The sequence below is a fragment of the Notothenia rossii genome (assembly GCF_949606895.1).
Source record: "Notothenia rossii genome assembly, chromosome: 7".
In the NCBI taxonomy this organism is placed as follows: domain Eukaryota; kingdom Metazoa; phylum Chordata; class Actinopteri; order Perciformes; family Nototheniidae; genus Notothenia; species Notothenia rossii.
Window position 1 is genome coordinate 75809066 of NC_136905.1, and position 15827 is coordinate 75824892.

At 39.3% G+C, this 15827-nt stretch overlaps 1 protein-coding gene and 2 long non-coding RNA genes across 3 annotated transcripts in view; 2 read left to right on the forward strand and 1 right to left on the reverse strand.

The window, feature by feature from the left end:
* The window catches only part of LOC307046289, an 8878-nt gene extending 3092 nt beyond the window's left edge, over positions 1–5786 (forward strand). The window contains exons 3-4 of the long non-coding RNA XR_013810126.1: positions 1481–1707; positions 5667–5786. This is a non-coding gene — a long non-coding RNA (uncharacterized lncRNA). The remainder of the gene's footprint in view (positions 1–1480; positions 1708–5666) is intronic.
* LOC307046290 lies at positions 1577–7213 on the reverse strand. The gene is made up of 3 exons (XR_013810127.1): positions 6577–7213; positions 5661–5737; positions 1577–1698 (listed from the first exon to the last, which is right to left on the reverse strand). It is a non-coding gene; the product is annotated as an uncharacterized lncRNA (long non-coding RNA).
* Positions 7214–7421: 208 nt separating this feature from the next.
* Positions 7422–15827, forward strand: part of LOC307046453 (nesprin-2-like) — a gene marked incomplete at its 3' end in the record, with an annotated part of 39081 nt that continues 30675 nt past the window's right edge. The window contains exon 1 of the mRNA XM_079692849.1: positions 7422–7869. The remainder of the gene's footprint in view (positions 7870–15827) is intronic.

Here is a 15827-nt window from a genome sequence, read left to right on the forward strand (position 1 = left end):
GTATGTATCATATCAGTGGCAAACTCACGGCATTCATGTTCATTCTATGCAAAATGTTTTAAGTGTATGAAACAATTGTAGGGCCCATTCGTCAAAACAACGCGTTCAGAAACATCACCAGGCTCCTTTAATGACTCTTTTCCTACACACCAACCTTTAGTTTCTCAACAGTAGCTTGGCATGGAAACCCCTTATCCCCCTTATTACACTTTTCATTTTTAATAAAGTATTTTGCTAAGCTTCTCATTATTTGCACATAACTAATTTGGCAGTGAACCTCCGTTTTGCTATAAGCTGTGTTTGTAAAGAGATTTGTGACACATCTGCAAAGCCTCTATTAATTGCTTTTGGGTTTGGTGTTCCAGGAATTTAATCTTTCTCTGCGGAAAGTTTGCCATTATCTTGATGCACAGAAGATGATTTTGTGAATCCTGAAGCTGGGTGTAATAAGAGACTGTTCTGCAACTCCAGACCACCTATTAGTCCTACATACATGTCTTTAAACTGAGACATTGACTCCCTGCAGTGTATGCTGACCTCTCTGAGCGGCAGAGCAGATTTAAAAAATGCTTTTCCTCCCTAAGGGGATCTAAAGAGAATCACAAAATGACATTTGGAGTCTTACTAGCCCACCAGCTTCGCTGCAATAATAAAAAAAAGGGAGAATCATGAGCCTCCTAATACCTCCTATCCCTCAATACAATATCTGAGATGAAACTTGAGATTTCACAGCATTGTTTTGTAATCATTATGCGTTGGCTTATAAAAATCCAATTGTGTCATTTATGCACTTGAGGCATTGTTAAGAAAACCGCTGCTGTCACTTCAATCTCCGGATTGCACGCTGCTTTCCATCCTGGCAGAACGCTAACTCGATTTCAGTGCACACTTTCCTCCTCCATTCTTATGCAAGATGTGTACTTCACACAGCCTCCCATTACTAGGAGACAACAATGAGATCATTTACAGTTATTATAAAAATAGAATGTATTGTTTTTCGGAATCAAATGCATATAGATCTCTCTATCTGTTCCTCTATCTATTTGTCTATCTATCTATCTGTGTGAATTCACCATCTCCACCCTCCCTGCGGAGGGTGTAAAACGAAAACAAGTTTCTCCATGGGGATCTCACATCCCTCTGTATTTGCCTCTCTGTCTGTCTTTCTCTGTGTAGATGTCTGTCTGAGTGGCAGAATCTTCATTTAATCCATCATCTTCTTTTTTTTTCTTCAAATGCAATCCATGCAAACAGCACACTAATGTCTGTCCTATAAAGTTGTGTGTGTGTGTGTGTGTGTGTGTGTGTGTGTGTGTGTGTGTGTGTGTGTGTGTGTGTGTGTGTGTGTGTGTGTGTGTGTGTGTGTGTGTGTGTGTGTGTGTGTGTGTGTGTGTGTGTGTGTGTGTGTGTGTGTGTGTGTGTGTGTGTGTGTGTGTGTGTGTGTGTGTGTGTGTGTGTGTGTGTGTGGGGGGGGGTACAGCAGCTACCTCCCTGCCACTCACCTCCCAGGTCTCACAGCGCCCCCAGCAGGCGTCAGTGGTGATGTGCAGCCCCCCGCAGCCGGGCTTTTTGGCCTGGAAGGTGAATTCCCGGACGGCACATCCAATGAAGCGCCGCAGGTTGACGGCTGACGCCCTGTGCGGGGAGTGTGGCTGCAGGGAGACGCAGAGCAGGAACCAGCACAGCACCAGGCCAGGCCTCCTCAGGGTGAGAGAAGAGATGCAACAAAACATGAAGACCTTTTACAGTGTTTTCATATGTGAAGGCAAATCAATTGAATGAGGATTCTGTAACCCTCAGGCTTAAAGAATGGGCATAGAAGGGCACAAAATGTCAATGACCTGCGCAAGGACTCTAAAGCAGGGCAGAGAATCAATCTCAAACAGCTCAAGGTCCAGGTATATTTCATGGCTTTTGAAACCACATAGTATTCTGAGGTCTGTTATGTCACTGTGAAGGGGTCTTATTCAAGATGTCTTACCAACTCCCCTAGCTCAATTATTTTAATTATTTATATGACAAGAATTCTACATTTATTCCAATTTTATATTAATAAGAGATGTTTATTGTTAGATTGTGTTCAGGCAAATTCAAGGAACATGAACCTTGGTTGGGCTCCTTTCTCTGAAGCCAGACTGCACCTTGTGCTGTTTAAAAAGAGATCACCTGACTCTAATTCCCAGGGCCGTTTCTAGCTTTTGGGGGGCCCTATGCAAGATGCTGTTTGGGGGCCCTAGTTTTTGCAGTTTTTCAACTACAATGGAGGGGATTCCGAAGCCTTTAAGATGATCTGTGGAGATGCATCAATCTGTTACACTTTAATAGGAAAACAGGCTAATTTCACAAAAACCAAGCAATTGAATATTGCGAAAAATTATATTAAAAAGGTAAACAATAAGGCTCCTCTATGTCAATAAATGCAAGAGATGCAGCATTTTCTCAACAATGTTTAATTTACTTTGAATTCTCTGCTCCCATCATAATCTTGGCGATCTTGTTAAAATTGTGAATGCAGAATTAGAAATACTATGTAACTGGTTTGCAGTTAATAAATTATCCCTTAATGTAGACAAAACAAACGACATGTTATTCAATACAAAGTCTGAGAGTAGAAATGACTGCATTATACGGATTTGCAATACCGAGATAGAAGAAGTTGGTGCATGTACATTTTTAGGACTGCTTGTTGGCAAAAAACTCAATTGGAAGCAGCATATAAATTATGTACAGACTAAACTGTCAAAAACAATAGGTATTTTGTATCATACTAAGAACATTCTTGAAGAAAAATACTCTTTATAACAGTCTATTTCTCCCTTACCTTTACTACTGCTCGGAAATATGGGGAACACGTACTCAACAAATCTACAAAAAATAATAAAATCCCCCAAAAAAGTATTACAAACAGTCTGTGGTGTTGGTAAATATGAACACACAACTCCCATATCTAAAAAACTCAATATATTAAAATGTGTTGACATAGTACAGCTTAAAACAGTACTGATTATGCACAACATTTTCCATAACAAAATGCCCAATAACATTCAAAAGCAGTTCCAAACCACAGCGTGAACATATAAATGTAAAAAAGTCACTTGAAAATAAGTGTTCACAATGTTTATATGCAATTATGCATATTATTCTATGCATATGCATATATTATTATTCATTTGCCAAGTAGGCTACATGTCTACATATGTATATATATAGTATTTTCATTTCCAAAGAAAAGATAGTTGAAACTGCTATTGACATGTGCAGAAAATGATCCCTATATCTAGTTTTCGTATATATATATATATATATGCATTTATTGTTTTCCTGCCATAACTTTTATTTAATTTGTTAAATTAACTCCTGTTTTCTTTATTTCTTTGTACTTTCTATACGTTTTTGACGCAATAATGCCGATGTTTATATACTTTCCATAAGCTATGCTTCAGCCCTCCTGCTTCTACTGATTTTGTTCACATTTGTGTGTATGAATTAAAAAAAAAAAAATGTTGGATGAAAAAAAAAATACTTTCAGCTTGGGGGCCCCCGAGTGGCCGCGGGGGCCGTATGCATCTGCATAGTCCGCCTATAGGAAGAAACGGCCCTGCTGATTCCCATCTTGATGTGAACAACACAGAACATTTGACTCATCAGGACATCTAATACAAGACCAGGAGCATCTAAGAGTGTCTTTTTTCATATCAGAAGAAACAATGCCAGTCTGAAAAATGGTCCCAGTCAGGCATTATGAACTGAGTACTTTCTTAAACATATTTCAATATACATTTAGCAGTTTATTGAAATATAACAAAGCCTAAAAATAACTATTTTATTTAAAATGCTCAAAAAATTATTCGATTTCCGTCATGATAGATTTTGTATTTTAAATCAAACAAAATAGAAAAAAGGATATTTAGAGCTTTTTGTCATATCAACATATGGATTTGGAACAATACATGGAGTTGAGAGTAAATGGTCAATTTTAAACAAGTTTTCAGGACGTCTGATCTATGTTTCTTGAAAATTGGATAGTTTGAGTCCAATGTTGACCTTTGAAACAGCAGTGAAAAAGATGCTAGACCTTTTGATCATCTCACATTTAGAATGATATTTGCAAATCACAGTAAAATCCAATGACTGAGCTCTTTCAATCGATTGAAGAAGAACAGAGGAACAACAGGGTCAAACTGGACTCCATTATAATGCAGTTAAACTGAATTCACTCACCATTGTGACTTCTTCTGTTGCATGGTCATCTCACCTGTGACTTACAAATCTAGTAACAGTTGAATATAAGCTAAAAAATATAATGACACACTCAAGGTTAAGAAGTTGGTTGGTACTATTCTCTCTCTGTTTTAGTACCAGGCCTGCAGTATCCTCTCTGAAGTTTCTCTCTCTCAGTGTGGGTGGCTAACACCTTGTCCCTGTATGCTCCTCAGACCAGAACCACCTGCTAATCGATCCAACAGCACAAGTCGGGGCTTTTTATTATCCGTGTCTGGCCAATCAGAGGCTGAAGTCCTCACCTCAGTCTTTCTCTTCCCCCCTGACTCCCTTAAATCCCCCGGAGGCCCTTCTACCTGTCGCTGCCCATCAGCAGCTCATTCCCACTCCATTAGCTTGATTAGGGAAAAGACTCTGCCCTTTTGTTCATAGTCATTGAAACGGAAGAGGGGGAACAACATACTCAAACACAGTGACTACCTGTGTCTACTCTCAATCATCCACACTCAATTAGCTGGCTCCAGATAGAGACCCAGCTCCTGTTCTCACATGCACACTGCGATGACTTCACCCCTGAGCTCCAACACTTTGTCTCCCACTTTTCATTATGTCTTTTTTTGTTGCCAGTGACATTTCCTCACACACAGAGCTGGCTTTTACTCATTCAGTGTCCTGCAGGCATGGTAAAGCTTCACTTAAGGCAGAAAGGATGTGTCAAGTCCTCGCAGAAGACAATGACAAGAGGAGGAGAGAGGAAGGGGAATAATTGATTTGGGTGAGTAAGCAGCTTATCAAGAAATGAACATCGTGCAGAGGAGAGGGCCTGCGGGCAGCGTGTGGAGCCAGCGGAGCAGAACTGCTATCAAGTAGTTGAGGAAATTAATCTTTAAAAGTAAAGTTTAAAGTTGGGGCTAAGCTATTAAAGTTAGATTAGAGAGGAATATCGAATAAGACGAGTCGGGGACAGGTTCACAGTCCTCTCAGACAGCCTGCCCTCCTCACTATCAGGAAGAATTACCAATGTGGAGGATATTATTAAACAATGTGCAGGGAGTGAATTAACAGAATGCGTGTAATTGGATAACAGTGGTGATTACAACGAGGTTAATTGTTATCCAGTACAAAGAGGGTAAGCTTGGATTTCCACACTCTATCTCTTTGGCTATTATTATGTTTGAATATATGAACTTTTATGGGGAAATCCTTCTCGTAATTAAACCCATATGGCTTTTTTTACTTTTTATTATTCTGAGCCTGTGACTTGCATAAAGACAATTTCTGGATTTCTCATCTTTTTGACCTATAAAGCTGCACAGTGGCCTGGAAGATGTCAGTTATACTAAACAGCTCATAACGAAACAGAGAAATTAATATCATGAAAGCTCTGTCAGCTTTACTCATAAATAAAGACTTCAACACTGACATTGTTTTGCTTTTACCTGCAGACATCATCCGCCCAGCAGTAACATGATGTTGTGCTGACCTCTGCTGTTTAGTAATGATTCTCACCAAAGACCTAAGCGAAAATATAGGAAAAAAACATAGACTGTGTATATACAACACCCAATAATGATCAATTATTCATGGCTCAATTAACACAAGTATAGACATATTATAGGCAAATACATTGCTGTCTAACATGAGGTGATATCATATGGTTAAACAACCAGGGACCCGGTTGGTTCCTCTAGTGATGATTTCAAATCTCTAATGTTTTCCACATCACTTTTATTGTGTCCTTCTTATATTTTCGGCCTTTCTGTCCCTAACTGACTTTATTGATATATCTTGGATAATAAAAAAAATCATCTGTCAGGACACTGGAGCTCTTAATGAAGTTTCAAATGTTTGTTTTATTGAAAATACCTGTTATGTACAGATCTGCAAAATGTGTAAGATCGTGCAAATCAATATTTACGTTTAATTTGAATTGAAGATTACATATTTATTTTTTTAAATACACTAGCCTATTCGTTGTTGTTATTTACAATTCATTATTTATGTTTCTCTTAAAATGTGGTTTATACTGTAAAAAAATATACATGAATACACTTGTATGTCCATTTTTACAAAACTTTTTAGATGCATCTTTTATTTTGTATCTTTATATTTTTGTTGTACATCTTTTGCATGTGGATTTTATAAAAGATGTATACAGCAGGCAACACGTTTACAGACTGGTTTATCCCACACCCTTACAAAAAGGCTGCTTTTAATTTATTTAATGTGATTTGTATTTATTCGTGTCTAATAAACGAGTATGTAGTTGAATTTATTTTCCTAATTGTAATAGTTTTATTTTTTTTCTAATAGGCTATTTTAACTCCCACGAATTTTACTTCACATTTCACTTACCTGGCTGTGTTGTTTTTAATGCGCCGACCGGAAGTTTACGGTGATGACTCCCGCAGACATGTGCCAGGCTTAAAGTTTCGAAAATTCGTGTACATTTGCGCAAAGTGTGATAATTATAGGTTTCAGTTGATTCAGTAGTTCCTCGGAAAGCCCTTTAAAGTATTCTAACGTTTGAGCACTGAATTTAGCAACGTTTTGTTAGATAACTAGTAGTGATATCGAGAAAATGTAGCTAATGTTAGAAGTCACTGCAGTAGGCCTACCCTCTTTTCGGCGACGGGAGTACATATCACATTACCGAAGTAATGTAAAGTATAATCTTTGTACACGATGTCTACAAAGATAACATTACATATTTTGTAACTTTCTGCTAAAAAGTACTGGTGGGCATAGTTCAATGAAGTGTTGTCGGTATGCTTCATTTGTGTTATTATGTGTAAGCTAGCTGCTAACAGCCACTGTAGCAAGTTTACGTTTGGCTAGTCTGAGTGCAGTTTAATGATGTAACATTAGCTAACATTTAGCTTACTGGTGGGAATTTACTGAAATTAATAAAAACGTGATAGTTTACTTCAACTCTTAATTTGGTTAAAAGGACTAACGTTAACCGTGCGTAGGCCTATGTGGTGATTTTTGGTTGCGTTAATCTTTAAGAATTGCCATGGTAACGTTACCGTTGGAGGGTTGCCTTTGCCAGGTTATGCTTGTTACTTGGTTATGCTTGTTTGAGGGCGTCTAGTACACTTTTAGCTTCCTTAACCTAATTAGTCTCTTTTAGAAGTAAATTGGCATGGCTTTCTTGTATAGATGTTATTCTCCCCTTCATTTCAAGCTTTATGAATGAACCAAATGAGACTAGGGGAGGTGCACTCAGTTTTCCAAGTTTGGGATTTGTTCCAGAGTACGTTGACATTAAACTTGAGGTTACACCATGGGTTACACGCACTTGTTGTTTGGGTTTTTACGGCTTTAACGTATAGTATGACCCAGTAACTGCCACCGGTGCCAAACTGGAGTAGGGTATGTGAGTGTTAGCCCCTGACTGGTTTCTATATTTAGTCTCCCAGTGAGCTTTTTTTGTTTCTGGGCACCGGTATGGCTCTAGCTTCTCCGGTGACAGTCAGGCCCGGCCTGGAGATCTGCAGACTGCAGAGCCGTCAAACTGCGCTTCAGATTACATCTCCGCCAACTACTACTGAGCAACATCTATTCTTCCATATCGGAAATCATTATTGGACTGACCTGCATCCCTTCATCTTTCATCCACCCCTAAAGGAACTATTTTTGCTGCATGTAAGTACAGACAACTTTTTGAATGTTTTATTAAAAGTGTACACTGACGAATCAGCTGTTAAGAATGCATTGACTCTGCTGAGTTATTTTCTGGCGAGGTTCACATAATCCAGCTGTAATTGATGCCAGGTATCATGTCATTGCGCCACTCCCCTGCGTTTACTGTGCTGTGTGTGTTTTTCAAAGAATAACTTCTCATTACAGTCCTGTTAAACCTCCAGGGTAACCCCTTGTTATGTGATTTGATATAAAGTCCTCTGGTTTTCCTCAAGGACTCATTACATGGCTCAGCTGAACTGATCTGAAAACAGCCGTACTTCCCTGCTGCTATTTTTGGGGCCCGACAGTTTCATAACAGCGACACAATCTCACATTCCTGCAAGCCAATGCTGCGCACTTTGTAACACTTATAATCTACAAATGTAACATTTTAAATGAGTCAAATGTAGTAAAAAATTAATAAAAAATAGCTCATTCTAAGTCTGTTGATATCAGACATGTTAATGCATATGTTCATACAGTATATGTTTTGCATGGTGTAATAATAGATTGTGATTCTCATTCCATTAATGTGAATTCACGTTTTGTTAATATGTCTAAAACAAATATCCATTTAAAAAAACCGTTTCATATCTTAATACAAGTGCATTATATTGCATCACTTAACAAATACTTCTTAGGATGACTGCTTTGACACAAAGATACTGAAGGGCAAACTATCAGAAACTGAAATATTTCAATATTAACTCTTGGTTTCTTGAAGTGTGTTTTTGTTTGGCTTATTTGCTTATATAATTTCCGGTTTTGAGTGATTTGAAATTACTTAACTGTTGATGCTTATGGTTTGTTACACCACTTCAGTATTCCACACTGGCTCCTCCATCTCAGATCATTTTTGTCACATTGTAAGAGAGAGGAGAATATTCAAATGGGTGAACTGCCTTATTGTAGCTTTATATACATTACATTACATTACATGTCACTTGTTAGATGCTTTTATCCAAAGCGATTTATATACTCAATACTGTGGGCAATCCCCACAGGAGCAATTTGGGGTGAAGTGTCTTGCCCAAGGACACAACGATATGCTGACTGCAGTGGGGTTTGAACCTGCTCAACCCACTGCACCACACGCCTCCCTATACACTATGCACGCTATTGTTTTTTTATGACTATCAAGAGTTACAGTGTTTATATAACGTCTCACTCTCAGATTTTTGTTTCGGCTAATTGTTATGTGGTCAGGGGTCATTCTTAATCTGTCCTCCATCTCCATGAACAGAGAGAGAAATCCAGCGAGTTCTGATAAACAGTATAATTCCACACTTCCTAGCTGCTAAAGAAGATGAATAACATTGACACAACCCACCAACGTGCAGTGACCTGAGAATCATTCTGCTAAGCACACTGGATTAGAAATGCACGTGATGGTATGGTGGTGTGACCTGGTTGGATTGGCTGTATGCTGAGGATGTGATGGACAGTGACAGCACAAAGGTTAAAGCTGAATGCTGATCAAACGATTTGAACCTCCACCTTAAAGGAAAAGCTGCATAGGGACTATCACTGACACCTGTGACTTGTTACAAAGGGGTGGCAGTGACCCTATTCACATTGTTAACTGATTGTTTTTGCATCAATCAGAGCAGGGGATCCTACCTTTTGTTATTGAACACACATATCAGATAACAACAAAAAAAGTTAATTAAAATATCTGGTCATTGGAATGATATGCATTTTTAATGAATCATTATTTATTTTTTGTGAATTGTTGAGAGTACCATGGGAAATTACCCAAAAATGCAATTACAATGTAATTATCTTTGCAGTTCCTCAGCGGCCCAATAGATGGCTCTATCAAGGCAACTGTCTTAGAATCCATCCAACATCGCTTCCTACTGTGAAAATCCTTAGTCTCATTTCTTTTAAACCTTTTTTATTAGTAGAAATAAGAAATGCTAGATGAAGTAATCTCTCATGTCTGTGCTTCTTGGTTTCTATCATCTTTTATTAATCTGCCTGCGGGATATTTTTCCAAAGCGTACCTTTGTGGTGTGTTTTTAGTGAAGTGAAAGCAGAGGATGCCTCTCCCTGTTGCTATTATCATATCCTACTGGGTGTGAACACTTTATGTGACAGGTTCTGCAACACAAGCTTTTGATCTATTGTTCCGCCTTGAAAAAGATTCCAAAGACCTGTTGGAAATAATTTAGAGAGAACATATGAGAGTGTGTTGTTGTAGCGAGACACGAGATTGACACTGAAATGGAAGCATCCCAAGAGAAAGGTGGTGTTGTAAAACCTGAAGCTGCATGGGAATGTGGTGGGTGCGGTTTTCACAGGTGTTTGTTTACATCTACATGTACTGTACAAACTGTGTGTCAGAGCATTTATTCTAGTACATCAAATCAGATCCGATTTCTGTTGGTCACATGTTATTACTTCAATTCCCTCAGTTTAATTGTGTTCTTTTCACTTCAGTCATTTCAATCCACTTACAATTCATACTTTACTGTTTTAAGATGAAAAATACATTAAGCTAATTTACAGATGGCCCTGAGCCCAATAGAGATTGCCCTGAAAAATGCGCGGGGACGAAATGACAAACGAAGGGTTTGGGGGGCCTCCCCCTAGAACATTTAGATTGTTGCAGGCCTTAGATGCTGTCTGGTGCATTCTCTAGACTGAATTATAAGATGAACCACCACAATATTATATTGTACAATTTCAATGTTATTCTTCATTTCACTTGTTTGTTTGTTCTTGTTTGTGTTTGCTCTCTTGCATGTCCTGCATAGCTATAAGAAATACATAAGTTGTTGGTCAAGACACTTTCCATCTGATGAAGGCAAATGCCTTCCCAGATGTAAAAAAGTAGAAAACATTACATTCAGTTGTAACTGCCAAAACAAACATTATTTACACTATTATGGCCCCTGTTAAAAATGTTTGTAATGTTATCTACTGTAAGTTGGTCGAACGAATGCCTCCTCATCCGGAAGCTTACCGAGCAGACCCGAGCAGCAGTCGAGAGGAGCCGAGCGCATCCGCGAAGCACACACAATGGCGACGTCAGAGTTCCCGTTAGCCGGCAAATCTAAATCTCTTCGGTCAAAATCATTTCCCTTTAGCGCAATACTGCTTCAGTTGCGCCACTTATGTGACAGACAAGAATAGTCAATTCTAATCTCTAACACTTAATGTGGAGAAAGAGATGTGCTGTATGGGTTGATTGTGCGTTGATCTGTTGGTAATGCCTCGGGGTTCCGGTGGGCATGTAAACAAATGCATAATGCTGCGCTATACTGTGTGGCCTCACCCAGTTGCATAGCGACGCTTATTGTTTAGGTGTCTTTTAATAAGCAGGTAGTCATATCATTAGCTAGAACTAGCTGGATCTGATCGATATGGACATAAATGCGAGTGAAGTCTAATCTGACTGGAGAGAGAGTCAGCTGCTGCTGACGAGTCGACACGCAGCTCTGCATGATCACATGCAGCAGTGAGCGGACAAAACACACACTTAAGGTTAGAATATCACACGTAGCTATTTTAATTACCTCTCAAACTACCGTAACTAGTTAGAGATATGTTTAGTTTCACTGTCGGGTCACTCATTACTGGATCCGCAAGCTGCATGACACTGGCATAATAGATTGCCCGATCGGGCAACCAGCAGGTGAGGCTTCATTGCCCGAGCTAAATACTAGATGGCCCCGGGCCTCCATCAACCTCCCCACAGGCTAGTACTGTAAATTATGTTGATACACACATGCAGTAATATGTTTTTAAAGCTTTGATTGCTGGTGTTTTGGCCTCATGACATCCCCCCACCCTGTGCTTTTTCCACAGAGTGCTATGTGTTTCAATGCCCTTTGCCTTGTTGCTACAATTAGAGCTGACCGGAGAGACTTGTGACTTTGACTCAGGGAAAGTCTGTCACACGCTTGCTCTCTGTTTCTGTCCCTTCCCTTCTGTAAACTTGCCCTTCATTTTCTTCTGTGTGATTTTCATTATGTTCTTGTTACTCTCATCTCTGTCTATTTCTGATTATCTCTTATCTTTTCTGCTTTATTTCATTTCTCTCTGCCACGCTCTTGAACTAAAGTCCACTGCATTTCCTATTCCTTCTCTCTTGATCCATTTGTCAATCTTCATCTGAATGTTTCTCCTCACTTACTCATTCACTTCTCTCAGATTCTCTTTTGGTTCGTTTTGAAAATGATTTCTTTGCTTTTGCCGTTAGAAATCAAGACATGAAAGCATACAATGCTAACACCAATCAGATATCAAATAAAATCGCACACACTAAGATGACCAATCATATCACATTATTTCTTTAACAGATCTAAATAGAGTGGTGCAGTGACACGTCCTAAAACCCGGAAGTGAGTTAGCATTTTACCACTTCCGGTTCCCTCGACAAAAAAGCAATGGGATTTCTCCATAGGATTTTGGAAAATAGCTGGAAATAAGGTCTGTGGTTGACACACATTTAGGAGACGGATCACCTTTTGTTCTACGACATTAAATACATCAGCAGTGACCCCACTGGTGATTTTTGAAGAGTTTACGTGTCTGAAAAACGATGGTTGTTAGCAAGTGGCTGAATAGGACTACAGAAGTTGTCGAGGACGTTGTACGTCATTACGCCGAACACGTAAACACTCCCGCTAAGTTTGTTTGCCCCTGTTCTGCTTGAAGCAAGTACCTGTAATCTTGCAAACTGTTAAGTCAAAAGCTTCAACTTGTACCATTTTGAATCTGTATGTTTGAATATCGATCTTAAGTTGGCGTGACGTTGAAGCAGCGACCCCGTTGTAGTTTGTTTATAGCATAACGTTAGCATTTTGCTTCTCGCGACTAGATTTATGATTGAAAAAAGATAAAAGTAGGGTAGACATGTGGAGATTATCCGACTGAACAAAACGTAATCCGTCTCTTAAATGTGTGCCAACCACAGACCTTATTTCGAGCAATTTCCCAAAAGAAGTTGCATTGCTTTTTTGTCAAGGGAACCGGAGGGAACCCATGCGCAGCTTGCTTCCGGCCGGGTTTTAGGACGCGTCACTGCCCCACTCTATTGCAAGGTATACAATATCTAAGTCCATAGGTAGTCCGAGATGCTGCTTAATATACATTTGACCTAATGGCAACCATTTGTAACTTTTCTTGCCTTTCCCTACGAATATTTACATAAATCAGTGTACCGTGTAACAACCATATAATGTTTAATTGTATTACATATATTATTTTATTTTAAGTCCTTTTACTTTGGGTGATATCTGTGTTCGAGTCCCATGAATGACAGATTCCCATTAGACAATCTCTTTGAGTCTTACTTGAACTTCCATCTTCTTCTATCCCTCACTCCCTCTCTTCTCTCACCCCTATCCACTAACTCTCATCCAGTGGCGGAGCTGGGGGGTGGCTGGAATCCTGGCCACCCTATTGGCCACCCCAAACACCCTCACTACGGGGGGCCCAAACAATTTTAGAACATTAAGAAACATTTTTTTAGTAACCTTTCATCATTCATCAAGAAACATTAATAGGACGTTATATTGATAATGTACTCACTAAACTTAATTCATTTAACTTATTTTCTTCCAAAAGTTAATTCCAAAGCCTTTGTACACCCCCTTCTATTTCAATGTAATGGTTTGGTCCTGCCTCCAAACGCGGTGCTGCACCGCCTGCACTTTCTAGCAGAGAGTGAGAGCATGTTAGGAGCAGGGATGCTAGTACTTACGTAGTACCATGTCTCAACGACTCACAAAGTCAGGCTTTCAAAAGAGAAAAGAAAGGAGAGAAAGACAAGGGAGAGGGACTAAAGGGCGACAGTATGTCACCCAGTTTTTCAAAGAAAAGGTGGGTGTGGTCTATGAGTGGCGGAAATATGTCTGTTAGCTAAGCGTAGTCCATTGTAAATAATAATAATGTTTTTTTTTACTAAGCTGACATTAAGTACTGTTAATATCTATACAGGTTTTTAATTTAACTCCTCTTTTAGCTGACATTTAGTAAATGCAGGTACATCTTTAGCAGCTATTCATAATAAATCAGTTGTCCCTCCCCCTGGTGCCAGGACCAACAGATCCATCTTTAGGCTCAGCAGCCCTTTCCCCCCATAAGTGTTATATTTTCACAGCTCAGTGTCAGTAAATATTGTGCAGTTAGTATTGGACTACAAGATAGATGCAAGCCTGTACAGGTAGAGTTATTTAAAGCACAAATGAGTGGGTTGGGTTCTGGAGGTGCGGTTACAGCAATTGTGCTTGGTTGGCGTGGCCTGGGCCTGGTGGTGGGGCCCAATGTGATATATTTCCATGGGGCCCAAAATCCCTGGCGTGTATGGCCAGAGGGCAGGACCTATAAACACATTTACTACCCATTAGCATTGTGAGGCTGAACAAAAGGACCTTTTGACTATGTAAATGTTGTCTTTTAAAAAAACTAAACATTTACTGACTTTTTTAGGATAGCTTAAAGTAATGTTGTAAAATTACAACCGGGAGCCTTAGAGGGTTAAGGGCTATTGTTTATTGTTATTTACTTTAAGATGTTTATTCTTAGCCTTTCATTTAATTAAAAAACTCTTATTTAAATTATGTGTGTGTGTCTCTGTATTCCTGATGATACACTGAGAGAATGAGCTCATAGGGCTGCTGATCATCATAAGCTAAACAGTCAGTATATTGCATTACATTTGTATAATGTAAGCTTCGTTAATACTTTGCCTGCGGGAATACGAAGAAAATAGTTAGATATACTGAATATTATTTGATCTATTCCACCACTTAATCCCAAATAATTTAGAGGTGTGTTGTAGGTGCCTTAAATAACCCCTTATTTTCTAGTGAGATGTATCTTTATGTTCATATAATAGTGATTTCAATGCCACCCCAAAATGATCACTGGTTCCATCCTGGCCACCCCACTGAAAATGTCCTGGCTCCGCCACTGCTCCCATCTCACCTCCTCCCTCGGTCCCTCCATCTGCAGCTGACATGAAGCCTTCGGATAGCTCAAATACCATGCTATATGGGTTTTACCCACACATACGCGCTCTCAGTGTAGCTTTATGTCCTTGTGTGTTCATGTTCACGCTTTAATGTTAGAGGGCAGTGGTCTATTTCTTCCACTTGTTAATTGTTGCAGCTCTCTTATATAGATGTTTGGGAGCACACTTGGACTAACAGTGTTTGGAAATACTTCTTGGCTTTGTTTTAGTGCATTGTGACCAGTGGGCTAATCAGATCATTCCATTATTTTGTGGGTAATTTGATCTCTAATAATTCAGACAGAGAATTGCAAAGAGCTCTTTCAGAAATCTAATAATGCTTTAAAGGGGAGTTAAAGGTGGGGTAGGTAAGTTGGACAAACCGGCTCAAGATACACTTTTTGTTATATTCCATGGAATGCTCTTAACATCCCGATAGCAATGAATATCTTAAATTTTTTGACAAAAAATCCATAAAATTCCATCATCTGTGGAAGCCGTAGTACTGTAAAAAGCACGACCAATCATTTTAGCTGGCCCGGCTAAAATAACTGGATGGCCTGCCTGCCTGTCAGCCTTCCATCTGTGCACAAACTTATCTCATTTCCTCATTGGTCATGTGCGCGTTCGTGTGTGTTGGAGGAGGGGCTCTGTAAGGAAGTCTGAAGGAAGTAGCAGATTTCTTCCGGCTGTGTATTTTCTAATTCTAGCGCACTCGAGCTGGTTTCTCCAAAATGACCTACCCCACCTTTAAGTGGTGAGGTGACAGTGTTACATATTTGTATCCCACTTCACATAGAATAATGTATAGGATGCTTGCTTGGCCTTGTTTATGCAATGACGTATCTTACATCCCGAAAGAACTGCACTGTATATTCATTAGAAATCTCCAACTTATGTTTATAAACTCCTGGGACAATAACTTGAAGAAACTTCGGTGCCCAAGAGTAGGAAC